Source organism: Cetorhinus maximus, unplaced genomic scaffold (genome assembly GCF_964194155.1).
Source record: "Cetorhinus maximus unplaced genomic scaffold, sCetMax3.hap1.1 HAP1_SCAFFOLD_203, whole genome shotgun sequence".
Classification (NCBI taxonomy): domain Eukaryota; kingdom Metazoa; phylum Chordata; class Chondrichthyes; order Lamniformes; family Cetorhinidae; genus Cetorhinus; species Cetorhinus maximus.
This window is the reverse complement of record NW_027596180.1, coordinates 118,712-145,679: the sequence shown is the minus strand read 5'-3', so window position 1 is coordinate 145,679 and position 26,968 is coordinate 118,712.

Genomic DNA, 26,968 nt, shown 5'->3' with positions numbered 1-26,968 from the left:
CAGTGTCTAATGGAACAGGGTGCGGTGTCTAATGGAACAGGGTGCGGTGTCTAATGGAACAGGGTGCAGTGTCTAATCGAACAGGGTGCAGTGTCTAATGGAACATGTTGCGGTGTCAAATAGAACATGGTGCAGTGTCTAATAGGACAGGGTGCAGTGTCAAATGGAACAGGGTGAAGTGTCTAATGGAACATGGTGCAGTGTCTTATGTAACAGAGTGCAGTGTCTAATGGAACAGAGCGCAGTGTCTAATGGAACAGGGTGTAGTGTCTAATGGAACAGGGTGCATTGTCTAATGGAACAGGGCGCGGTGTCTAATGGAACAGGGCGCAGTGTCTAATGGAACAGGGTGTAGTGTCTTATGGAACAGGCTGCGATGTCTAATGGAACAAGGTGCTGTGTCTAATAGAACAGGGTGCAGTGTCTAATGGAACAGGGTGTAGTGTATAATGGAACAAGGTGCTGTGTCTAATGGAACAGGGTCTAGTGTATAATGGAAGAAGGTGCTGTGTCCAACGGAACAGGGTGTAGTGTCTAATGGAACAGGGTGCAGTGTCTAATGGAACAGGGTGTAGTGTCTAATGGAACAGGGTGCAGTGTCTAATGTAACAGGGTGTACTAATATTGGAACAGAGTGCAGTGTCTAATATAACAGAGTGCAGTGTCTAATATAATAGGGTGCGGTGTCTAATGGAAGAGGGTGCAGTGGCTAATGGAAAAGGGTGCAATGTATAATGGATCAAGGTGCTGTGTCTAATGGAACAGGGTGTAGTGTCTAATGGAACAGGATGCAGTGTATAATGGAACAGGGTGTAGTGTCTAATGGAACAGGGTGTAGTGTCTAATGGAACAGGATGCAGTGTCTAAAGGAACATGGTGTAGTGTCTAATGGAACAGGGTGTTGTGTCTAATGGAACAGGCTGCAGTGTCTAATGGAACAAGGTGTAGTGATATTGGAACACGGTGTAGTGTCTAATGGAACAAGGTGCAGTGTCTAATGGGACAGGGTGCAGTGTCTAATGGAACAGGGTGCAGTGTCTAATGGAACACGGTGTAGAGTCTATTGGAACACAGTGTAGTGTCTATTGGAACAGGGTGCAGTGTATAATGGAACAGGGTGTAGTGTCTAATGGAACAGGGTGTCGTGTCTATAGGAACAGGGTGTAGTGTCAAATGGAACAGGGTGTAGTGTCTAATGGAACAGGGTGTAGTGTCTAATTGAACAGGGTGTAGTGTCTAATGGAACAGGGTGCAGTGTCTAATGGAACTGGGTGCCGTGTCATAAGGAATTGGGAGCAGTGTCTAATGGAACACGGTGTAGTGTCTAATGGAACAGGGTGTAGTGTCTAACGGAACAGGGTGCAGTGTCTAATGGAACAGGGTGCAGTTTTCTAATGGAACAGGCTGCAGTGTCAAATGGAACAGGGTGCAGTGAGTAATCGAACAGTGTGCAGTGTCTATTGGAACAGGGTGCATTGTCTATTGGAACAAGCTGTGGTGTCTAATGGAACAGTGTGCGGTGTCTAATGGAAGAGGACTCTATGTCAAATGGAGCATGGAGCAGTGTCTTATAAAACAGGATGCGGTGTCTAATAAAACAAGGAGCGGTGTCTAATTGAAGAGGATGCTGTGTCTAATGGAACAGGGTGCAGTGTCTAATGGAACATGGTGCTGTGTCTAATGGAACATGGAGTAGTGTACAATGGAACAGGGTGTAGTGTCTAATGGAGCAGGGTGCAGTGTCTAATGCAACAGGGTGCAGTGTCTAATGGGACATGGTGCAGTGTCTAATGGAACAGGGTGCGGTTTCTAATGGAACAAGGTGCTGTGTCTAATGGAACAGGGTGCAGTGTCTAATGGAACAAGGTGCTGTGTCTAATGGAACAAGGTACTGTGTCTAATGGAAAAGGGTGCAGTCTAATGGAACTTGGTGCAGTGTCTAAAGGAACAGGGTGCGGTTTGTACTGGAACAGGATGTAGTGTCTAATGGAACAGGGTGTAGTGTCTAATGGAACAGGTTGCAGTGTCTAATGGAACAGGGCGCAGTGTCTAATGGAACAGGGTGTAGTATCTAATGGAACAGGGTGCGGTGTCTAATTCAATAAGGTGCTGTGTCTAATGGAACAGGGTGCAGTGTCTAATGGAATAGGGTGCAGTGTCTAATGGAACATGGTGCAGTGTCTAATGGAACAGGGTGCAGTGTCTAATGGAACAGGGTGCAGCGTCTAATGGAACAGGGTGTGGTGTCTAATGAAACAGGGTGCAGTTTCTAATGGAACAGGGTGCAGTGTCTAATGTAACAGGGTGCAGTGTCCAATGGAAAAGGGTGCAGTTTCTAATGGAACAGGGTGCAGTGTCTAATGGAACAGGCTCCAGTGACCAATGGAACAGGGTGTAGTGTATAATCGAAGAGGGTGCCGTGTCTAACGGAACAGGGTGCAGTGTCTAATGTAACAGGGTGCAGTGTCTATTGGAACAGGATGCGGTATCCAATGGAACAGTGTGGGGAGTCTAATGGAACATGGTGGAGTGTGTAATGTAACAGGGTGCAGTGTCTAATGGAACAGGGTGCAGTGTCTATTGGAACAGGGTGCAGTTTCTAATGTAACAGGGTGCAGTGTCTAAAGTAACAGGGAGTAGTGTCTAATGGAACAGGTTGCAGTGTCCAATGGAACAGGGTGCAGTGTATAATGGAACAGGGTGCAGAGTCTAATGGAACAGGGTGCAGTTTCTAATGGAAGAGGGTGCAGTGTCTAATGGAACAGGGAGTAGTGTCAATTGGAATAGGGTGCAGTGTCTAATGGAACATGGTGCAGTGTCTAATGTAACAGGGTGCATTTTCTAATGGAACAGTGTGCAGTGTCTAATGGAACAGGGTGCATTGTCTAATGGAACAGGTTGCAGTGTCTAATGGATCAAGGAGTAGTGTCTAATGTATAAGGGTGCAGTGTATAATGGAACAGGGTGCAGTGTCTAATGGAACAGGGTGCAGTGTCTAATGGAACAGGGAGTAGTGTCTCATGTAACAGGGTGCAGTGTATAATGGAACAGGGTGCAGTGTCTAATGGAACAGGGTGCAGTGTCTAATGGAACAGGGTGTAGTGTCTAATTGAACGAGGAGCGGTTTCAAATGGAACAGGGTGCAGTGTATAATGGAACAGGGTGCAGTGTATAATGGAACAGGGTGGAGTGTCTAATGGAACAGTGTGCAGTGTTTAATGGAACATTGTGCAGTGTCTAATGGAACAGGGTGCAGTTTCTAATGGAACAGGGTGCAGTGTCTAATGGAACATGCTGTAGTGTCTAATGGAACAGGGTGCAGTGTCTAATGTAACAGGGTGCAGTGTCTAATGGAACACGTTGCAGTGTCTAATGGAACAGGTTGCAGTGTCCAATGGAACAGGGTGCGGTGTCTACTGGAACAGGGTGCGGTTTCTAATGGAACATGGTGCAGTGTCTTATAACACAGGATGCGGTGTCTAATAGAACAAGGAGCGGTGTCTAATAGAAGAGGATGCTGTGTCTAATGGAACAGGGGGCAGTGTCTAATGGAACAGGGTGCAGTGTCTAATGGAACACGGTGTAGTGTCTAATGGAACAGGCTGCAGTGTCAAATGGAACAAGGTGTAGTGTCTAATGGAACAGGGTGCAGTGTCTAATGGAACAGGGTGCAGTGTCTAATGGAACAGGGTGCTGTGTCTAATGGAACAGGGTGCAGTGTCTAATGGAAGAGGGTGCAGTGTCTAATGGAACAGGGTGCAGTGTCTAATTAAACAGGATGCGGTTTCTACTATAACAAGGAGCGGTGTCTAATAGAAGTGGATGCTGTGTCTAATGGAACAGGGTGCTGTGTCAAATGGAACATGTTGCTGTGTCTAATGAAACAGGGTGCAGTGTCTAATGGAACATGGTACAGTGTCTAATGTAACAGGGTGCGGTGTCTAATAGAACATGGTGCAGTGGCTAATGTAACACGGTTCAGTGTCTAATGTAACAGGATGCAGTGTCTTATGTGACAGGGTGCAGTGTATAATGCAACAGGGTGCAGTGTCTAATGGAACACGGAGCAGTGTCTAATGGAACAGGGCGCAGTGTCTAATGTAACAAGGTGCAGTGTATAATGGAACAGGGTGCAGTGTATAATGGAACAGGGTGCAGTGTATAATGGAACAGGGTGGAGTGTCTAATGGAACAGTGTGCAGTGTTTAATGGAACATTGTGCAGTGTCTAATGGAACAGGGTGCAGTTTCTAATGGAACAGGGTGCAGTGTCTAATGGAACATGCTGTAGTGTCTAATGGAACAGGGTGCAGTGTCTAATGTAACAGGGTGCAGTGTCTAATGGAACACGTTGCAGTGCCTAATGGAACAGGTTGCAGTGTCCAATGGAACAGGGTGCGGTGTCTACTGGAACAGGGTGCGGTTTCTAATGGAACATGGTGCAGTGTCTTATAACACAGGATGCGGTGTCTAATAGAACAAGGAGCGGTGTCTAATAGAAGAGGATGCTGTGTCTAATGGAACAGGGGGCAGTGTCTAATGGAACAGGGTGCAGTGTCTAATGGAACACGGTGTAGTGTCTAATGGAACAGGCTGCAGTGTCAAATGGAACAAGGTGTAGTGTCTAATGGAACAGGGTGCAGTGTCTAATGGAACAGGGTGCAGTGTCTAATGGAACAGGGTGCTGTGTCTAATGGAACAGGGTGCAGTGTCTAATGGAACAGGGTGCAGTGTCTAATGGAACAGGGTGCAGCGTCTAATGGAACAGGGTGTGGTGTCTAATGAAACAGGGTGCAGTTTCTAATGGAACAGGGTGCAGTGTCTAATGTAACAGGGTGCAGTGTCCAATGGAAAAGGGTGCAGTTTCTAATGGAACAGGGTGCAGTGTCTAATGGAACAGGCTCCAGTGACCAATGGAACAGGGTGTAGTGTATAATCGAAGAGGGTGCCGTGTCTAACGGAACAGGGTGCAGTGTCTAATGTAACAGGGTGCAGTGTCTATTGGAACAGGATGCGGTATCCAATGGAACAGTGTGGGGAGTCTAATGGAACATGGTGGAGTGTGTAATGTAACAGGGTGCAGTGTCTAATGGAACAGGGTGCAGTGTCTATTGGAACAGGGTGCAGTTTCTAATGTAACAGGGTGCAGTGTCTAAAGTAACAGGGAGTAGTGTCTAATGGAACAGGTTGCAGTGTCCAATGGAACAGGGTGCAGTGTATAATGGAACAGGGTGCAGAGTCTAATGGAACAGGGTGCAGTTTCTAATGGAAGAGGGTGCAGTGTCTAATGGAACAGGGAGTAGTGTCAATTGGAATAGGGTGCAGTGTCTAATGGAACATGGTGCAGTGTCTAATGTAACAGGGTGCATTTTCTAATGGAACAGTGTGCAGTGTCTAATGGAACAGGGTGCATTGTCTAATGGAACAGGTTGCAGTGTCTAATGGATCAAGGAGTAGTGTCTAATGTATAAGGGTGCAGTGTATAATGGAACAGGGTGCAGTGTCTAATGGAACAGGGTGCAGTGTCTAATGGAACAGGGAGTAGTGTCTCATGTAACAGGGTGCAGTGTATAATGGAACAGGGTGCAGTGTATAATGGAACAGGGTGTAGTGTCTAATGGAACAGGGTGTAGTGTCTAATGGAACAGGGTTTAGTGTCTAATGGAACAGGGTGCAGTGTCTAGTGGAACAGGGTGCGGTGTCTAATGGAATAGGGTGTGGTGTCTAATGCAACCAGGTGCGTTGTCTAATGGAGCAGGGTGCAGTGTCTAATGGAAAAGGGTGCAGTGTCTAATGGAAGAGGGTGTAGTGTCTAATGGAAATGGCTGCAGTGTCTAATGGAACATGGTACAGTGTCTAATGGAACATGGTGTAGTGTCTAATGGAACAGGGTGTAGTGTCTAATGGAACAGGGTGCGGTGTCAAATGGAACATGGTGCAGTGTATAATGGAACAGGGTGCAGTGTCTAATTCAACAGGGTGCAGTGTCTAATGGAACATGGTGCAGTGTCTAATGGAAAAGGGTGCAGTGTCTAATGGAACAGGATGCGGTATCCAATGGAACAGGGTGCGGAGTCTAAAGGAATTTGGTGCAGTGTGTAATGTAACAGGGTGCAGTGTCTAATGGAACATGGTGCAGTGTCTAATGGAACAGGGTACGGAGTCTAATAGAAGATGGTGCAGTTTCTAATGTAAGAGGGTGCAGTGTCTATTGGAACATGGTGCAGTGTTTAATGGAACAGGATGCGGTGTCTAATGGAACAGGGTGTAGTGTCTAATGGAACATGGTGCAGTGTCTAATATAACAGGGTACAGTGTCTAATGGAACAGGATGCGTTGTCTAATTGAACAGGATGCGGTGTGTAATTGAACATGGTGCAGTGTATAATGGAACATGGTGCAGTGTCTAATGGAACATGCTGTAGTGTCTAATGGAACAGGGTGCAGTGCCTAAGGGAACAGGGTGCGGTGTCTAATTAAACAGGGTGCGGTTTCTAATGGAAAAGGGTGCAGTGTCAAATGGAACAGGGTGTAGTGTGTAATGGAACAGGGTGCAGTGTCTAATGGACCAGGGTGCAGTGTCTAATGGAACATGGTGCGGTGTCTAATGGAACAGGGTGCAGTGACTAATGGAACATGGTGTAGTTTCTAATGGAACAGGGTGCAGTGTCTAATGGAACATGGTGCAGTGTCTAACGGAACATGGTGTTGTGTCTAATGGAATAGTGTGCAGTGTCTAATGGAACAGGGTGTAGTGTCTAACGGAACACGGTGCAGTGTCTAATGGAACAGGGTGTAGTGTCTAATGGAACAGGGTGCAGTGTCTAATGGAACTGGGTGCAGTGTCTAATGGAACTGGGTGCAGTGTCTAATACATGGTGCAGTTTCTAATGGAACAGCGTACAGTGACCAATGGAACAGGGTGTAGTGTATAATGGAAGAGGGTGCAGTGTCTAATGGAACAGGGTGCAGTGTCTAATGTTACAGGGTGCAGTGTCTAATGTAACAGGGTGCAGTGTATAATGGAACAGGGTGCAGAGTCTAATGTAACAAGGTGTTGTGTCTAATGGAACATGGTGCAGTGTCTAATGTAACAGGGTGCAGTGTATAATGGAACAGGGTGCAGTGTCTAACTGAACAGGATGCGGTGTCTAATTGAACAGGGTGCAGTGTATAATGGAACATGATGCAGTGTCTAATGTAACAGGGTGCAGTGTCTAATGGAACAGCGTGCGGTGTCTAATGGAACAGGGTGCAGTGTCCAATGGAACAGGGTGCAGTGTCTATTGGAAAAGGGTGCAGTGCCGAATGGAAAAGGGTGCGGTGTCTAATGGAACAGGGTGCAGTGTCTAATGGAACAGTGTGTAGTGTCTAATGGAACAGGGTGCAGTGTCTAATGGAACGGGGTGTAGTGTCTAATGGAACAGGGTGCAGTGTCTAATGGAACAGGGTGCAGTGTCTAATGGAACAAGGAGAGGTGTCTAATAGAACATGGTGCAGTGTCTAATGTAACAGGGTGCAGTCTCTAATGTAACAGTGTACAGTGTCTAATGGAACAGGGTGCAGTGTCTATTGGAACAAGGTGCGGTGTCTAATGGAACAGGGTGCAGTGTCTAATGGAACAGGGTGCGGTGTCTAATAGAACATGGTGCAGTGTCTAATGTATCAGTGTACAGTGTCTAATGGAACTGGGTGCTATGTCTATTGGAACAACGTACGGTGTCTAATGGAACAGTGTGCGGTTTGTAATGGAAGAGGATGCTGTGTCTAATGGAACATGGTGCTGTGTCTAATGGAACATGGTGCTGTATCTAATGGAACATGGTTTAGTGTATAATGGAACAGGGTGTATTATCTAATGGAGCAGGATGCAGTGTCTAATGGAACAGTTTGCAGTCTCTAATCGAACATGGTGCAGTGTCTAATGGAACAGGGGGCGGTTTCTAATGGAACAAGGTGCTGTGTCTAATGGAACAGGGTGCAGTATCTAATGGAACAGGGTGCGGTGTCTAATGGAACAGGGTGCAGTGTCTAATGGAACAGGGTGCAGTGTCTAATGGAACAGGGTGCTGTATTTAATGGAACAGGGGGCAGTGTCTAATGGAACATGGTGCAGTGTCTAATGGAACAAGGTGCTGTGTCTAATGGTACAGGGTGCAGTGTCTAATGGAACAGGGTGCAGTGTCTAATGGAACAGGGTGCAGTGTCTAATGGATCACGGTGCAGTGTCTAATGGAACAGGGTGCAGTTTCTAATGGTACATGGTGCAGTGTCTAATGGAACAGGGTGCTGTGACTAATTGATAATGGTGTAGTGTCTAATGAATCATGGTGCTGTGTCTAATTGACCAGGGTGCAGTGTATAATGGAACAGGGTGCGGTGAATAATGGAACAGGGTGCGGTGTCTAATGGAACATGGTACAGTGTCTAATGTAACAGGGTGCAGTGTTTAATGTAACAGGGTGCAGTGTCTAATGTAAAAGTGTGCAGTGTCTAATGGAACAGGGTGCAGTGTCTAATGGAACAGGGTGCAGAGTCTAATGGAACAGGGTGCAGTGTCTAATGGAACAGGGTGCAGTGTCTAATGGAACATGGTGCAGAGTCTAATGGAACAGGGTGCAGTGTCTAATGGAACAGGGTGCAGTGTCTAATGGAACATGATGTAGTGTCTAATGGAACAGTGCGCAGTGTCTAATGGAACATGGTGCAGTGTCTAATGGAACAGGGTGCAATGTCTAATGGAACAGGGTGCAGTGTCTAATGGAACATGCTGTAGTGTCTAATGGAACAGGGTGCAGTGTCTAATGGAACAGGGTGCAGTGTCTAATGGAACAGGGTGTAGTGTCTAATGGAACAGGGTGCAGTGTCTAATGGAACAGGTTGCAGTGTCTAATACATGGTGCAGTTTCTAATGGAACAGGGTGTAGTGACCAATGGAACAGGGGACAGTGTCTAACGGAGCAGGGTGCAGTGTCTAATGGAACAGGATGCGGTGTCTAATTGAACAGGGGTCAGTGTATAATGGAACAGGGTGCAGTGTCTAATGGATCATGGTGCAGAGTCTAATGTAACAGGGTGCAGTGTCTAATGGAACAGGGTGCGGTGTCTAATGGAACAGGGCGCAGTGTCTAATGGAACAGGTTGCAGTGTCTAATGGAACAGGGTGCGGTGTCTAATGGAACATGGTGCAGAGTCTAATGTAACAGGGTGCAGTGTCTAATGGAACAGGGTGCGGTGTCTAATGGAACAGGGCGCAGTGTCTAATGGAACAGGTTGCAGTGTCTAATGGAACAGGGTGCGGTGTCTAATGGAACAGGGTGCGGTGTCTAATGGAACAGGGTGCAGTGTCTAATCGAACAGGGTGCAGTGTCTAATGGAACATGTTGCGGTGTCAAATAGAACATGGTGCAGTGTCTAATGGGACAGGGTGCAGTGTCAAATGGAACAGGGTGAAGTGTCTAATGGAACATGGTGCAGTGTCTAATGTAACAGAGTGCAGTGTCTAATGGAACAGAGCGCAGTGTCTAATGGAACAGGGTGTAGTGTCTAATGGAACAGGGTGCAGTGTCTAATGGAACAGGGCGCGGTGTCTAATGGAACTGGGCGCAGTGTCTAATGGAACAGGGTGTAGTGTCTAATGGAACAGGCTGCGATGTCTAATGGAACAAGGTGCTGTGTCTAATGGATCAGGGTGCAGTGTCTAATGGAACAGGGTGTAGTGTATAATGGAACAAGGTGCTGTGTCTAATGGAACAGGGTCTAGTGTATAATGGAAGAAGGTGCTGTGTCCAAAGGAACAGGGTGTAGTGTCTAATGGAACAGGGTGCAGTGTCTAATGGAGGAGGGTGCAGTGTCTTATGTAACAGGGTGCAGTGTCTAATGTACCAGGGAGCGGTGTCTAATAGAACAGGGTGCAGTGTCTAATGGAAGAGGTTGCAATTTATAAGGGAACAAGGTGCTGTGTCTAATGGAACAGGGTGTAGTGTCTAATGGAACATGGTGCAGTGTCTAATGGAACAGGGTGTAGTGTCTAATGGAACAGGGTGCAGTGTCTAATGGAACAGGGTGTAGTGTCTAATGGAACAGGGTGCAGTGTCTAATATAACAGGGTGTACTGATATTGGAACAGAGTGCAGTGTCTAATATAACAGAGTGCAGTGTCTAATATAACAGGGTGCGGTGTCTAATGGAAGAGGGTGCAGTGGCTAATGGAAAAGGGTGCAATGTATAATGGATCAAGGTGCTGTGTCTAATGGAACAGGGTGTAGTGTCTAATGGAACAGGATGCAGTGTATAATGGAACAGGGTGTAGTGTCTAATGGAACAGGGTGTAGTGTCTAATGGAACAGGATGCAGTGTCTAAAGGAACATGGTGTAGTGTCTAATGGAACAGGGTGTTGTGTCTAATGGAACAGGCTGCAGTGTCTAATGGAACAAGGTGTAGTGATATTGGAACACGGTGTAGTGTCTAATGGAACAAGGTGCAGTGTCTAATGGGACAGGGTGCAGTGTCTAATGGAACAGGGTGCAGTGTCTAATGGAACACGGTGTAGTGTCTATTGGAACACAGTGTAGTGTCTATTGGAACAGGGTGCAGTGTATAATGGAACAGGGTGTAGTGTCTAATGGAACAGGGTGTCGTGTCTATAGGAACAGGGTGTAGTGTCAAATGGAACAGGGTGTAGTGTCTAATGGAACAGGGTGTAGTGTCTAATTGAACAGGGTGTAGTGTCTAATGGAACAGGGTGCAGTGTCTAATGGAACTGGGTGCGGTGTCTAATGGAATAGGTTGTGGTGTCTAATGGAACAGGGTGCGTTTTCTAATTGTACAGGGTGCAGTGTCTATTGCAACAGGGTGCCCTGTCTAATGGAACAGGGTGCTGTGTCTAATGGAACATGGTGCAGTGTCTAATGGAATAGGGTGCAGTGTCTAATGGAACATGGTGCAGTGTCTAATGGAACAGGGTGTAGTGTCTAATGGAACAGGGTGTAGTGTCTAATTGAACAGGGTGTAGTGTCTAATGGAACAGGGTGCAGTGTCTAATGGAACTGGGTGCGGTGTCTAATGGAATAGGTTGTGGTGTCTAATGGAACAGGGTGCGTTTTCTAATGGAACAGGGTGCAGTGTCTATTGCAACAGGGTGCCGTGTCTAATGGAACAGGGTGCTGTGTCTAATGGAACAGGGTGCAGTGTCTAATGGAATAGGGTGCAGTGTCTAATGGAACATGGTGCAGTGTGTAATGGAACAGGTTGCAATGTATAATGGAATAAGGTGCTGTGTCTAATGGAACAGGGTGTAGTGTTCTAATGGAACAGGGTGCAGTGTATAATGGACCAGGTTGTAGCGTCTAATGGAACAGGGTGTAGTGTATAATGGAACAGGGTGCAGTGTATAATGGAACAGGGTGTAGTGTCTAATGGAACAGGGTGTAGTGTCTAATGGAACAGGGTTTAGTGTCTAATGGAACAGGGTGCAGTGTCTAGTGGAACAGGGTGCGGTGTCTAATGGAATAGGGTGTGGTGTCTAATGCAACCAGGTGCGTTGTCTAATGGAGCAGGGTGCAGTGTCTATTGGAACAGGAAGCCGTGTCTAATGGAACAGGGTGCAGTGTCTAATAGAACAGGGTGCAGTGTCTAATGGAACAGGGTGTAGTGTCTAATGGAACAGGGTGCAGTGTCTAATATATCAGAGTGCAGTTTCTAATATAACAGGGTGCGGAGCCTAATGGAAAAGGGTGCAGTGTCTAATGGAACAGCGTGTAGTGTCTAATGGAACAGGGTGCAGTGTCTAATGGATCAGAGTTTAGTGTCTAATGCAACAGGGTGCAGTGCCTAATGGAACAGGGTGTAGTGTCTAATGGAACAGGGTATAGTGTCTAATGTAACAGGGCGCAGTGTTTACTGGAACAGGGTGCCGTTTCTAATGGAACATGGTGTAGTGTCTAATGGAACAGGGTGCAGTGTCTAATGGAACAGGGTGCAGTGTCTAATGGAACAGGGTGCAGTGTCTAATGGAACAGGGTGCAGTGTCTAATGGAACAGGGTGCAGTGTATAATTGAACAGGGTGGAGTGTCTAATGGAACAGTGTGCAGTGTTTAATGGAACATTGTGCAGTGTCTAATGGAACAGGGTGCAGTTTCTAATGGAACAGGGAGCAGTGTCTAATGGAACATGCTGTAGTGTCTAATGGAACAGGGTGCAGTGTCTAATGTAACAGGGTGCAGTGTCTAATGGAACACGTTGCAGTGTCTAATGGAACAGGTTGCATTGTCCAATGGAACAGGTTGCGGTTTCTAATGGAACATGGTGCAGTGTCTTATAACACAGGATGCGGTGTCTAATAGAACAAGGAGCGGTGTCTAATAGAAGAGGATGCTGTGTCTAATGGAACAGGGGGCAGTGTCTAATGGAACAGGGGGCAGTGTCTAATGGAACAGGGTGCAGTGTCTAATGGAACACGGTGTAGTGTCTAATGGAACAGGCTGCAGTGTCTAATGGAACAAGGTGTAGTGTCTAATGGAACAGTGTGCAGTGTCTAATGGAACAGGGTGCAGTGTCTAATGGAACAGGGTGCTGTGTCTAATGGAACAGGGTGCAGTGTCTAATGGAACAGGGTGCAGTGTGAAATGGAACAGGGTGTAGTGTCAAATGGAACAGGGTGCTGTGTCTAATGGGACAAGGTGCTGTGTCTAATGGAACAGGGTGCAGTGTCTAATGGAACAGGGTGCGGTGTCTAATGGAACAAATTGCTGTGTCTATTGGAACAGGGGGCAGTTTCTAATGGAACATGGTGCAGTGTCTAATGTAACAGGGTGCAGTTTCTAACGGAACATGTTGCAGTGTCTAATGGAACAGGGTGCAGTGCTTAATGGAACATTGTGCAGAGTCTAATGGAACAAGGTGCTGTGTCTAATGGAACATGGTGTAGTGTCTAATGGAACAGGGTGCAGTGTCTAATGGAAAAGGGTGCAGTATCTAATGGAAAATGGTGCAGTGTCTAATTGAACGAGGAGCGGTGCCTAATGGAACAGGGTGCAGTGTACAATGGAACAGGGTGCAGTGTATAATGGAGCAGGGTGCAGTGTCTAATGGAACATGGTGCAGTGTCTAATGGAAAAGGGTGCAGTGTCTAATGGAAGAGGGTGTAGTGTCTAATGGAAATGGCTGCAGTGTCTAATGGAACATGGTACAGTGTCTAATGGAACATGGTGTAGTATCTAATGGAAGAGGGTGTAGTGTCTAATGGAACAGGGTGCGGTGTCAAATGGAACATGGTGCAGTGTATAATGGAACAGGGTGCAGTGTCTAATGCAACAGGGTGCAGTGTCTAATGGAACATGGTGCAGTGTCTAATGGAAAAGGGTGCAGTGTCTAATGGAAGAGGGTGTAGTGTCTAATGGAAATGGCTGCAGTGTCTAATGGAACATGGTACAGTGTCTAATGGAACAGGGTGTAATGTCTAATGGAACATGGTGTAGTGTCTAATGGAACAGGGTGTAGTGTCTAATGGAACAGGGTTTAGTTTCTAATGGAACAGGGTGTAGTGTCTAATGCAACAGGGTGTAGTGTCTAATGGAACAGGGTGTAGTGTCTAATGGAACAGGGTGTAGTGTCTAATGGAACATGGTGTAGTGTCTAATGGAACATGGTGTAGTGTCTAATGGAACAGGGTGTAGTCTGTAATGGAACAGGGTCTAGTGTCTAATGGAACAGGGTCTAGTGTCTAATGGAACAGGGTGTAGTGTCTAATGGAACAGGGTGTAGTGTCTAATGGAACAGGGTTTAGTTTCTAGTGGAACAGGGTGTAGTGTCTAATGGAACAGGGTGTAATGTCTAATGGAACAGGGTTTAGTTTCTAATGGAACAGGGTGCAGTGTCTAATGGAACAGGGTGCCGTGTCATAAGGAATTGGGAGCAGTGTCTAATGGAACATGGTGTAGTGTCTAATGGAACAGGGTGTAGTGTCTAATGGAACAGGGTGCAGTGTCTAATGGAACAGGGTGCAGTTTTCAAATGGAACAGGCTGCAGTGTCAAATGGAACAGGGTGCAGTGAGTAATCGAACAGTGTGCAGTGTCAATTGGAACAGGGTGCATTGTCTATTGGAACAAGCTGTGGCGTCTAATGGAACAGTGTGCGGTGTCTAATGGAAGAGGACTCTATGTCAAATGGAGCATGGAGCAGTGTCTTATAAAACAGGATGCGGTGTCTAATAAAACAAGGAGCGGTGTCTAATTGAAGAGGATGCTGTGTCTAATGGAACAGGGTGCAGTGTCTAATGGAACATGGTGCTGTGTCTAATGGAACAGGGTGTAGTGTACAATGGAACAGGGTGTAGTGTCTAATGGAGCAGGGTGCAGTGTCTAATGCAACAGGGTGCAGTGTCTAATGGGACATGGTGCAGTGTCTAATGGAACAGGGTGCGGTTTCTAATGGAACAAGGTGCTGTGTCTAATGGAACAGGGTGTAGTGTCTAATGGAACAGGATGCAGTGTATAATGGAACAGGGTGTAGTGTCTAATGCAACAGGGTGTTGTGTCTAATGGAACAGGCTGCAGTGTCTAATGGAACAAGGTGTAGTGATATTGGAACACGGTGTAGTGTCTAATGGAACAAGGTGCAGTGTCTAATGGGACAGGGTGCAGTGTCTAATGGAACACGGTGTAGTGTCTATTGGAACACAGTGTAGTGTCTATTGGAACAGGGTGCAGTGTATAATGGAACAGGGTGTAGTGTCTAATGGAACAGGGTGTCGTGTCTATAGGAACAGGGTGTAGTGTCAAATGGAACAGGGTGTAGTGTCTAATGGAACAGGGTGTAGTGTCTAATTGAACAGGGTGTAGTGTCTAATGGAACAGGGTGCAGTGTCTAATGGAACTGGGTGCGGTGTCTAATGGAATAGGTTGTGGTGTCTAATGGAACAGGGTGCGTTTTCTAATGGAACAGGGTGCAGTGTCTATTGCAACAGGGTGCCGTGTCTAATGGAACAGGGTGCTGTGTCTAATGGAACATGGTGCAGTGTCTAATGTAACAGGGTGCAGTGTCTAATGGAACAGGGTGCAGTGTCTAATGGAATAGGGTGCAGTGTCTAATGGAACATGGTGCAGTGTCTAATGGAACAGGTTGCAATGTATAATGGAATAAGGTGCTGTGTCTAATGGAACAGGGTGTAGTGTCTAATGGAACAGGGTGCAGTGTATAATGGACCAGGGTGTAGTGTCTAATGGAACAGGGTGTAGTGTATAATGGAACAGGGTGCAGTGTATAATGGAACAGGGTGTAGTGTCTAATGGAACAGGGTGTAGTGTCTAATGGAACAGGGTTTAGTGTCTAATGGAACAGGGTGCAGTGTCTAGTGGAACAGGGTGCGGTGTCTAATGGAATAGGGTGTGGTGTCTAATGGAACCAGGTGCGTTGTCTAATGGAGCAGGGTGCAGTGTCTAATGGAAAAGGGTGCAGTGTCTAATGGAAGAGGGTGTAGTGTCTAATGGAAATGGCTGCAGTGTCTAATGGAACATGGTACAGTGTCTAATGGAACATGGTGTAGTGTCTAATGGAACAGGGTGTAGTGTCTAATGGAACAGGGTGCGGTGTCAAATGGAACATGGTGCAGTGTATAATGGAACAGGGTGCAGTGTCTAATTCAACAGGGTGCGGTTTCTAATGGAACATGGTGCAGTGTCTTATAACACAGGATGCGGTGTCTAATAGAACAAGGAGCGGTGTCTAATAGAAGAGGATGCTGTGTCTAATGGAACAGGGGGCAGTGTCTAATGGAACAGGGTGCAGTGTCTAATGGAACACGGTGTAGTGTCTAATGGAACAGGCTGCAGTGTCAAATGGAACAAGGTGTAGTGTCTAATGGAACAGGGTGCAGTGTCTAATGGAACAGGGTGCAGTGTCTAATGGAACAGGGTGCTGTGTCTAATGGAACAGGGTGCAGTGTCTAATGGAAAAGGGTGCAGTGTCTAATGGAACAGGGTGCAGTGTCTAATTAAACAGGATGCGGTTTCTACTATAACAAGGAGCGGTGTCTAATAGAAGTGGATGCTGTGTCTAATGGAACAGGGTGCTGTGTCAAATGGAACATGTTGCTGTGTCTAATGGAACAGGGTGCAGTGTCAAATGGAACATGGTGCAGTGTCTAATGAAACAGGGTGCAGTGTCTAATGGAACATGGTACAGTGTCTAATGTAACAGGGTGCGGTGTCTAATAGAACATGGTGCAGTGGCTAATGTAACACGGTTCAGTGTCTAATGTAACAGGATGCAGTGTCTTATGTGACAGGGTGCAGTGTATAATGCAACAGGGTGCAGTGTCTAATGGAACACGGAGCAGTGTCTAATGGAACAGGGCGCAGTGTCTAATGTAACAAGGTGCAGTGTATAATGGAACAGGGTGCAGTGTATAATGGAACAGGGTGGAGTGTCTAATGGAACAGTGTGCAGTGTTTAATGGAACATTGTGCAGTGTCTAATGGAACAGGGTGCAGTTTCTAATGGAACAGGGTGCAGTGTCTAATGGAACATGCTGTAGTGTCTAATGGAACAGGGTGCAGTGTCTAATGTAACAGGGTGCAGTGTCTAATGGAACACGTTGCAGTGTCTAATGGAACAGGTTGCAGTGTCCAATGGAACAGGGTGCGGTGTCTACTGGAACAGGGTGCGGTTTCTAATGGAACATGGTGCAGTGTCTTATAACACAGGATGCGGTGTCTAATAGAACAAGGAGCGGTGTCTAATAGAAGAGGATGCTGTGTCTAATGGAACAGGGGGCAGTGTCAAATGGAACAGGGTGCAGTGTCTAATGGAACACGGTGTAGTGTCTAATGGAACAGGCTGCAGTGTCAAATGGAACAAGGTGTAGTGTCTAATGGAACAGGGTGCAGTGTCTAATGGAACAGGGTGCAGTGTCTAATGGAACAGGGTGCTGTGTCTAATGGAACAGGGTGCAGTGTCTAATGGAACAGGGTGCAGTGTCAAATGGAACAGGGTGTAGTGTCAAATGGAACAGTGTGCAGTGTCTAATGGGACAAGGTGCTGTGTCTAATGGAACAGGGTGCAGTGTCTAATGGAACAGGGTGCGGTGTCTAATGTAACAAGGTGCTGTGTCTATTGGAACAGGGGGCAGTTTCTAATGGAACATGGTGCAGTGTCTAATGTAACAGGGTGCAGTTTCTAACGGAACATGGTGCAGTGTCTAATGGAACAGGGTGCAGTGCTTAATGGAACATTGTGCAGAGTCTAATGGAACAAGGTGCTGTGTCTAATGGAACATGGTGTAGTGTCTAATAAACAGGGTGCAGCGTCTAATGGAACAGGGTGCAGTATCTAATGGAAAATGGTGCAGTGTCTAATTGAACGAGGAGCGGTGCCTAATGGAACAGGGTGCAGCGAACAATGGAACAGGGTGCAGTGTATAATGGAGCAGGGTGCAGTGTCTAATGCAACAGGGTGCAGTGTCTAATGGAACATGGTGCAGTGTCTAATGGAAAAGGGTGCAGTGTCTAATGGAAGAGGGTGTAGTGTCTAATGGAAGAGGGTGTAGTGTCTAATGGAACATGGTACAGTGTCTAATGGAACATGGTGTAGTGTCTAATGGAACAGGGTGTAGTGTCTAATGGAACAGGGTGCGGTGTCAAATGGAACATGGTGCAGTGTATAATGGAACAGGGTGCAGTGTCTAATTCAACAGGGTGCAGTGTCTAATGGAACATGGTGCAGTGTCTAATGGAAAAGGGTGCAGTGTCTAATGGAACAGGATGCGGTATCCAATGGAACAGGGTGCGGAGTCTAATGGAATTTGGTGCAGTGTGTAATGTAACAGGGTGCAGTGTCTAATGGAACATGGTGCAGTGTCTAATGGAACAGGGTACGGAGTCTAATAGAAGATGGTGCAGTTTCTAATGTAAGAGGGTGCAGTGTCTATTGGAACATGGTGCAGTGTTTAATGGAACAGGATGCGGTGTCTAATGGAACAGGGTGTAGTGTCTAATGGAACATGGTGCAGTGTCTAATATAACAGGGTACAGTGTCTAATGGAACAGGATGCGTTGTCTAATTGAACAGGATGCGGTGTGTAATTGAACATGGTGCAGTGTATAATGGAACATGGTGTAGTGTCTAATGGAACAGGGTGCAGTGCCTAAGGGAACAGGGTGCGGTGTCTAATTAAACAGGGTGCGGTTTCTAATGGAAACGGGTGCAGTGTCAAATGGAACAGGGTGTAGTGTGTAATGGAACATGGTGCAGTGTCTAATGGACCAGGGTGCAGTGTCTAATGGAACATGGTGCGGTGTCTAATGGAACAGGGTGCAGTGACTAATGGAACATGGTGTAGTTTCTAATGGAACAGGGTGCAGTGTCTAATGGAACATGGTGCAGTGTCTAACGGAACATGGTGTTGTGTCTAATGGAATAGTGTGCAGTGTCTAATGGAACAGGGTGTAGTGTCTAACGGAACAGGGTGCAGTGTCTAATGGAACAGGGTGTAGTGTCTAATGGAACAGGGTGCAGTGTCTAATGGAACTGGGTGCAGTGTCTAATACATGGTGCAGTTTCTAATGGAACAGCGTACAGTGACCAATGGAACAGGGTGTAGTGTATAATGGAAGAGGGTGCAGTGTCTAATGGAACAGGGTGCAGTGTCTAATGTTACAGGGTGCAGTGTCTAATGTAACAGGGTGCAGTGTATAATGGAACAGGGTGCAGTGTCTAATGTAACAAGGTGTTGTGTCTAATGGAACATGGTGCAGTGTCTAATGTAACAGGGTGCAGTGTATAATGGAACAGGGTGCAGTGTCTAACTGAACAGGATGCGGTGTCTAATTGAACAGGGTGCAGTGTATAATGGAACATGATGCAGTGTCTAATGTAACAGGGTGCAGTGTCTAATGGAACAGCGTGCGGTGTCTAATGGAACAGGGTGCAGTGTCCAATGGAACAGGGTGCAGTGTCTATTGGAAAAGGGTGCAGTGCCGAATGGAAAAGGGTGCGGTGTCTAATGGAACAGGGTGCAGTGTCTAATGGAACAGTGTGTAGTGTCTAATGGAACAGGGTGCAGTGTCTAATGGAACGGGGTGTAGTGTCTAATGGAACAGGGTGCAGTGTCTAATGGAACAGGGTGCAGTGTCTAATGGAACAAGGAGAGGTGTCTAATAGAACATGGTGCAGTGTCTAATGTAACAGGGTGCAGTCTCTAATGTAACAGTGTACTGTGTCTAATGGAACAGGGTGCAGTGTCTATTGGAACAAGGTGCGGTGTCTAATGGAACAGGGTGCAGTGTCTAATGGAACAGGGTGCGGTGTCTAATAGAACATGGTGCAGTGTCTAATGTATCAGTGTACAGTGTCTAATGGAACTGGGTGCTATGTCTATTGGAACAACGTACGGTGTCTAATGGAACAGTGTGCGGTTTGTAATGGAAGAGGATGCTGTGTCTAATGGAACATGGTGCTGTGTCTAATGGAACATGGTGCTGTATCTAATGGAACATGGTTTAGTGTATAATGGAACAGGGTGTATTATCTAATGGAGCAGGATGCAGTGTCTAATGGAACAGTTTGCAGTCTCTAATCGAACATGGTGCAGTGTCTAATGGAACAGGGGGCGGTTTCTAATGGAACAAGGTGCTGTGTCTAATGGAACAGGGTGCAGTATCTAATGGAACAGGGTGCGGTGTCTAATGGAACAGGGTGCAGTGTCTAATGGAACAGGGTGCAGTGTCTAATGGAACAGGGTGCTGTATTTAATGGAACAGGGGGCAGTGTCTAATGGAACATGGTGCAGTGTCTAATGGAACAAGGTGCTGTGTCTAATGGTACAGGGTGCAGTGTCTAATGGAACAGGGTGCAGTGTCTAATGGAACAGGGTGCAGTGTCTAATGGATCACGGTGCAGTGTCTAATGGAACAGGGTGCAGTTTCTAATGGTACATGGTGCAGTGTCTAATGGAACAGGGTGCTGTGACTAATTGATAATGGTGTAGTGTCTAATGAATCATGGTGCTGTGTCTAATTGACCAGGGTGCAGTGTATAATGGAACAGGGTGCGGTGAATAATGGAACAGGGTGCGGTGTCTAATGGAACATGGTACAGTGTCTAATGTAACAGGGTGCAGTGTTTAATGTAACAGGGTGCAGTGTCTAATGTAAAAGTGTGCAGTGTCTAATGGAACAGGGTGCAGTGTCTAATGGAACAGGGTGCAGAGTCTAATGGAACAGGGTGCAGTGTCTAATGGAACAGGGTGCAGTGTCTAATGGAACATGGTGCAGAGTCTAATGGAACAGGGTGCAGTGTCTAATGGAACAGGGTGCAGTGTCTAATGGAACATGATGTAGTGTCTAATGGAACAGTGCGCAGTGTCTAATGGAACATGGTGCAGTGTCTAATGGAACAGGGTGCAATGTCTAATGGAACAGGGTGCAGTGTCTAATGGAACATGCTGTAGTGTCTAATGGAACAGGGTGCAGTGTCTAATGGAACAGGGTGCAGTGTCTAATGGAACAGGGTGTAGTGTCTAATGGAACATGGTGCAGTGTCTAATGGAACAGGTTGCAGTGTCTAATACATGGTGCAGTTTCTAATGGAACAGGGTGCAGTGACCAATGGAACAGGGGACAGTGTCTAACGGAGCAGGGTGCAGTGTCTAATGGAACAGGATGCGGTGTCTAATTGAACAGGGGTCAGTGTATAATGGAACAGGGTGCAGTGTCTAATGGAACATGGTGCAGAGTCTAATGTAACAGGGTGCAGTGTCTAATGGAACAGGGTGCGGTGTCTAATGGAACAGGGCGCAGTGTCTAATGGAACAGGTTGCAGTGTCTAATGGAACAGGGTGCGGTGTCTAATGGAACAGGGTGCGGTGTCTAATGGAACAGGGTGCAGTGTCTAATCGAACAGGGTGCAGTGTCTAATGGAACATGTTGCGGTGTCAAATAGAACATGGTGCAGTGTCTAATGGGACAGGGTGCAGTGTCAAATGGAGCAGGGTGAAGTGTCTAATGGAACATGGTGCAGTGTCTAATGTAACAGAGTGCAGTGTCTAATGGAACAGAGCGCAGTGTCTAATGGAACAGGGTGTAGTGTCTAATGGAACAGGGTGCAGTGTCTAATGGAACAGGGCGCGGTGTCTAATGGAACTGGGCGCAGTGTCTAATGGAACAGGGTGTAGTGTCTAATGGAACAGGCTGCGATGTCTAATGGAACAAGGTGCTGTGTCTAATGGATCAGGGTGCAGTGTCTAATGGAACAGGGTGTAGTGTATAATGGAACAAGGTGCTGTGTCTAATGGAACAGGGTCTAGTGTATAATGGAAGAAGGTGCTGTGTCCAACGGAACAGGGTGTAGTGTCTAATGGAACAGGGTGCAGTGTCTAATGGAGGAGGGTGCAGTGTCTTATGTAACAGGGTGCAGTGTCTAATGTACCAGGGAGCGGTGTCTAATAGAACAGGGTGCAGTGTCTAATGGAAGAGGTTGCAATTTATAAGGGAACAAGGTGCTGTGTCTAATGGAACAGCGTGTAGTGTCTAATGGAACATGGTGCAGTGTCTAATGGAACAGGGTGTAGTGTCTAATGGAACAGGGTGTAGTGTCTAATGGAACAGGGTGTAGTGTCTAATGGAACAGGGTGCAGTGTCTAATGTAACAGGGTGTACTGATATTGGAACAGAGTGCAGTGTCTAATATAACAGAGTGCAGTGTCTAATATAACAGGGTGCGGTGTCTAATGGAAGAGGGTGCAGTGGCTAATGGAAAAGGGTGCAATGTATAATGGATCAAGGTGCTGTGTCTAATGGAACAGGGTGTAGTGTCTAATGGAACAGGATGCAGTGTATAATGGAACAGGGTGTAGTGTCTAATGGAACAGGGTGTAGTGTCTAATGGAACAGGATGCAGTGTCTAAAGGAACATGGTGTAGTGTCTAATGGAACAGGGTGTTGTGTCTAATGGAACAGGCTGCAGTGTCTAATGGAACAAGGTGTAGTGATATTGGAACACGGTGTAGTGTCTAATGGAACAAGCTGCAGTGTCTAATGGGACAGGGTGCAGTGTCTAATGGAACAGGGTGCAGTGTCTAATGGAACACGGTGTAGTGTCTATTGGAACACAGTGTAGTGTCTATTGGAACAGGGTGCAGTGTATAATGGAACAGGGTGTAGTGTCTAATGGAACAGGGTGTCGTGTCTATAGGAACAGGGTGTAGTGTCAAATGGAACAGGGTGTAGTGTCTAATGGAACAGGGTGTAGTGTCTAATTGAACAGGGTGTAGTGTCTAATGGAACAGGGTGCAGTGTCTAATGGAACTGGGTGCGGTGTCTAATGGAATAGGTTGTGGTGTCTAATGGAACAGGGTGCGTTTTCTAATGGAACATGGTGCAGTGTCTATTGCAACAGGGTGCCGTGTCTAATGGAACAGGGTGCTGTTCTAATGGAACATGGTGCAGTGTCTAATGTAACAGGGTGCAGTGTCTAATGGAACAGGGTGCAGTGTCTAATGGAATAGGGTGCAGTGTCTAATGGAACATGGTGCAGTGTCTAATGGAACAGGTTGCAATGTATAATGGAATAAGGTGCTGTGTCTAATGGAACAGGGTGTAGTGTTCTAATGTAACAGGGTGCAGTGTCTAATGTAACAGGGTGCAGTGTCTAATGGAACAGGGTGTAGTGTTCTAATGGAACAGGGTGCAGTGTATAATGGACCAGGGTGTAGCGTCTAATGGAACAGGGTGTAGTGTATAATGGAACAGGGTGCAGTGTATAATGGAACAGGGTGTAGTGTCTAATGGAACAGGGTGTAGTGTCTAATGGAACAGGGTTTAGTGTCTAATGGAACAGGGTGCAGTGTCTAGTGGAACAGGGTGCGGTGTCTAATGGAATAGGGTGTGGTGTCTAATGCAACCAGGTGCGTTGTCTAATGGAGCAGGGTGCAGTGTCTATTGGAACAGGAAGCCGTGTCTAATGGAACAGGGTGCAGTGTCTAATGGAACAGGGTGCAGTGTCTAATGGAACAGGGTGTAGTGTCTAATGGAACAGGGTGCAGTGTCTAATATATCAGAGTGCAGTTTCTAATATAACAGGGTGCGGAGCCTAATGGAAAAGGGTGCAGTGTCTAATGGAACAGCGTGTAGTGTCTAATGGAGCAGGGTGCAGTGTCTAATGGATCAGAGTTTAGTGTCTAATGCAACAGGGTGCAGTGCCTAATGGAACAGGGTGTAGTGTCTAATGGAACAGGGTATAGTGTCTAATGTAACAGGGCGCAGTGTTTACTGGAACAGGGTGCCGTTTCTAATGGAACATGGTGTAGTGTCTAATGGAACAGGGTGCAGTGTCTAATGGAACAGGGTGCAGTGTCTAATGGAACAGGGTGCAGTGTCTAATGGAACAGGGTGCAGTGTCTAATGGAACAGGGTGTAGTGTCTAATTGAACGAGGAGCGGTTTCAAATGGAACAGGGTGCAGTGTATAATGGAACAGGGTGCAGTGTATAATTGAACAGGGTGGAGTGTCTAATGGAACAGTGTGCAGTGTTTAATGGAACATTGTGCAGTGTCTAATGGAACAGGGTGCAGTTTCTAATGGAACAGGGAGCAGTGTCTAATGGAACATGCTGTAGTGTCTAATGGAACAGGGTGCAGTGTCTAATGTAACAGGGTGCAGTGTCTAATGGAACACGTTGCAGTGTCTAATGGAACAGGTTGCATTGTCCAATGGAACAGGTTGCGGTTTCTAATGGAACATGGTGCAGTGTCTTATAACACAGGATGCGGTGTCTAATAGAACAAGGAGCGGTGTCTAATAGAAGAGGATGCTGTGTCTAATGGAACAGGGGGCAGTGTCTAATGAAACAGGGGGCAGTGTCTAATGGAACAGGGTGCAGTGTCTAATGGAACACGGTGTAGTGTCTAATGGAACAGGCTGCAGTGTCTAATGGAACAAGGTGTAGTGTCTAATGGAACAGTGTGCAGTGTCTAATGGAACAGGGTGCAGTGTCTAATGGAACAGGGTGCTGTGTCTAATGGAACAGGGTGCAGTGTCTAATGGAACAGGGTGCAGTGTGAAATGGAACAGGGTGTAGTGTCAAATGGAACAGGGTGCTGTGTCTAATGGGACAAGGTGCTGTGTCTAATGGAACAGGGTGCAGTGTCTAATGGAACAGGGTGCGGTGTCTAATGGAACAAGGTGCTGTGTCTATTGGAACAGGGGGCAGTTTCTAATGGAACATGGTGCAGTGTCTAATGTAACAGGGTGCAGTTTCTAACGGAACATGTTGCAGTGTCTAATGGAACAGGGTGCAGTGCTTAATGGAACATTGTGCAGAGTCTAATGGAACAAGGTGCTGTGTCTAATGGAACATGGTGTAGTGTCTAATGGAACAGGGTGCAGTGTCTAATGGAAAAGGGTGCAGTATCTAATGGAAAATGGTGCAGTGTCTAATTGAACGAGGAGCGGTGCCTAATGGAACAGGGTGCAGTGTACAATGGAACAGGGTGCAGTGTATAATGGAGCAGGGTGCAGTGTCTAATGGAACATGGTGCAGTGTCTAATGGAAAAGGGTGCAGTGTCTAATGGAAGAGGGTGTAGTGTCTAATGGAAATGGCTGCAGTGTCTAATGGAACATGGTACAGTGTCTAATGGAACATGGTGTAGTGTCTAATGGAAGAGGGTGTAGTGTCTAATGGAACAGGGTGCGGTGTCAAATGGAACATGGTGCAGTGTATAATGGAACAGGGTGCAGTGTCTAATGCAACAGGGTGCAGTGTCTAATGGAACATGGTGCAGTGTCTAATGGAAAAGGGTGCAGTGTCTAATGGAAGAGGGTGTAGTGTCTAATGGAAATGGCTGCAGTGTCTAATGGAACATGGTACAGTGTCTAATGGAACAGGGTGTAATGTCTAATGGAACATGGTGTAGTGTCTAATGGAACAGGGTGTAGTGTCTAATGGAACAGGGTTTAGTTGCTAATGGAACAGGGTGTAGTGTCTAATGCAACAGGGTGTAGTGTCTAATGGAACAGGGTGTAGTGTCTAATGGAACAGGGTGTAGTGTCTAATGGAACATGGTGTAGTGTCTAATGGAACATGGTGTAGTGTCTAATGGAACAGGGTGTAGTCTGTAATGGAACAGGGTCTAGTGTCTAATGGAACAGGGTCTAGTGTCTAATGGAACAGGGTGTAGTGTCTAATGGAACAGGGTGTAGTGTCTAATGGAACAGGGTTTAGTTTCTAGTGGAACAGGGTGTAGTGTCTAATGGAACAGGGTGTAATGTCTAATGGAACAGGGTTTAGTATCTAATGGAACAGGGTGCAGTGTCTAATGGAACAGGGTGCCGTGTCATAAGGAATTGGGAGCAGTGTCTAATGGAACATGGTGTAGTGTCTAATGGAACAGGGTGTAGTGTCTAATGGAACAGGGTGCAGTGTCTAATGGAACAGGGTGCAGTTTTCAAATGGAACAGGCTGCAGTGTCAAATGGAACAGGGTGCAGTGAGTAATCGAACAGTGTGCAGTGTCAATTGGAACAGGGTGCATTGTCTATTGGAACAAGCTGTGGCGTCTAATGGAACAGTGTGCGGTGTCTAATGGAAGAGGACTCTATGTCAAATGGAGCATGGAGCAGTGTCTTATAAAACAGGATGCGGTGTCTAATAAAACAAGGAGCGGTGTCTAATTGAAGAGGATGCTGTGTCTAATGGAACAGGGTGCAGTGTCTAATGGAACATGGTGCTGTGTCTAATGGAACAGGGTGTAGTGTACAATGGAACAGGGTGTAGTGTCTAATGGAGCAGGGTGCAGTGTCTAATGCAACAGGGTGCAGTGTCTAATGGGACATGGTGCAGTGTCTAATGGAACAGGGTGCGGTTTCTAATGGAACAAGGTGCTGTGTCTAATGGAACAGGGTGTAGTGTCTAATGGAACAGGATGCAGTGTATAATGGAACAGGGTGTAGTGTCTAATGGAACAGGGTGTAGTGTCTAATGGAACAGGGTGCAGTGTCTAAAGGAACATGGTGTAGTGTCTAATGCAACAGGGTGTTGTGTCTAATGGAACAGGCTGCAGTGTCTAATGGAACAAGGTGTAGTGATATTGGAACACGGTGTAGTGTCTAATGGAACAAGGTGCAGTGTCTAATGGAACACGGTGTAGTGTCTATTGGAACACAGTGTAGTGTCTATTGGAACAGGGTGCAGTGTATAATGGAACAGGGTGCAGTGTCTAATGGAACAGGGTGTCGTGTCTATAGGAACAGGGTGTAGTGTCAAATGGAACAGGGTGTAGTGTCTAATGGAACAGGGTGTAGTGTCTAATTGAACAGGGTGTAGTGTCTAATGGAACAGGGTGCAGTGTCTAATGGAACTGGGTGCGGTGTCTAATGGAATAGGTTGTGGTGTCTAATGGAACAGGGTGCGTTTTCTAATGGAACAGGGTGCAGTGTCTATTGCAACAGGGTGCCGTGTCTAATGGAACAGGGTGCTGTGTCTAATGGAACATGGTGCAGTGTCTAATGTAACAGGGTGCAGTGTCTAATGGAACAGGGTGCAGTGTCTAATGGAATAGGGTGCAGTGTCTAATGGAACATGGTGCAGTGTCTAATGGAACAGGTTGCAATGTATAATGGAATAAGGTGCTGTGTCTAATGGAACAGGGTGTAGTGTCTAATGGAACAGGGTGCAGTGTATAATGGACCAGGGTGTAGTGTCTAATGGAACAGGGTGTAGTGTATAATGGAACAGGGTGCAGTGTATAATGGAACAGGGTGTAGTGTCTAATGGAACAGGGTGTAGTGTCTAATGGAACAGGGTTTAGTGTCTAATGGAACAGGGTGCAGTGTCTAGTGGAACAGGGTGCGGTGTCTAATGGAATAGGGTGTGGTGTGTAATGCAACCAGGTGCGTTGTCTAATGGAGCAGGGTGCAGTGTCTATTGGAACAGGAAGCCGTGTCTAATGGAACAGGGTGCAGTGTCTAATGGA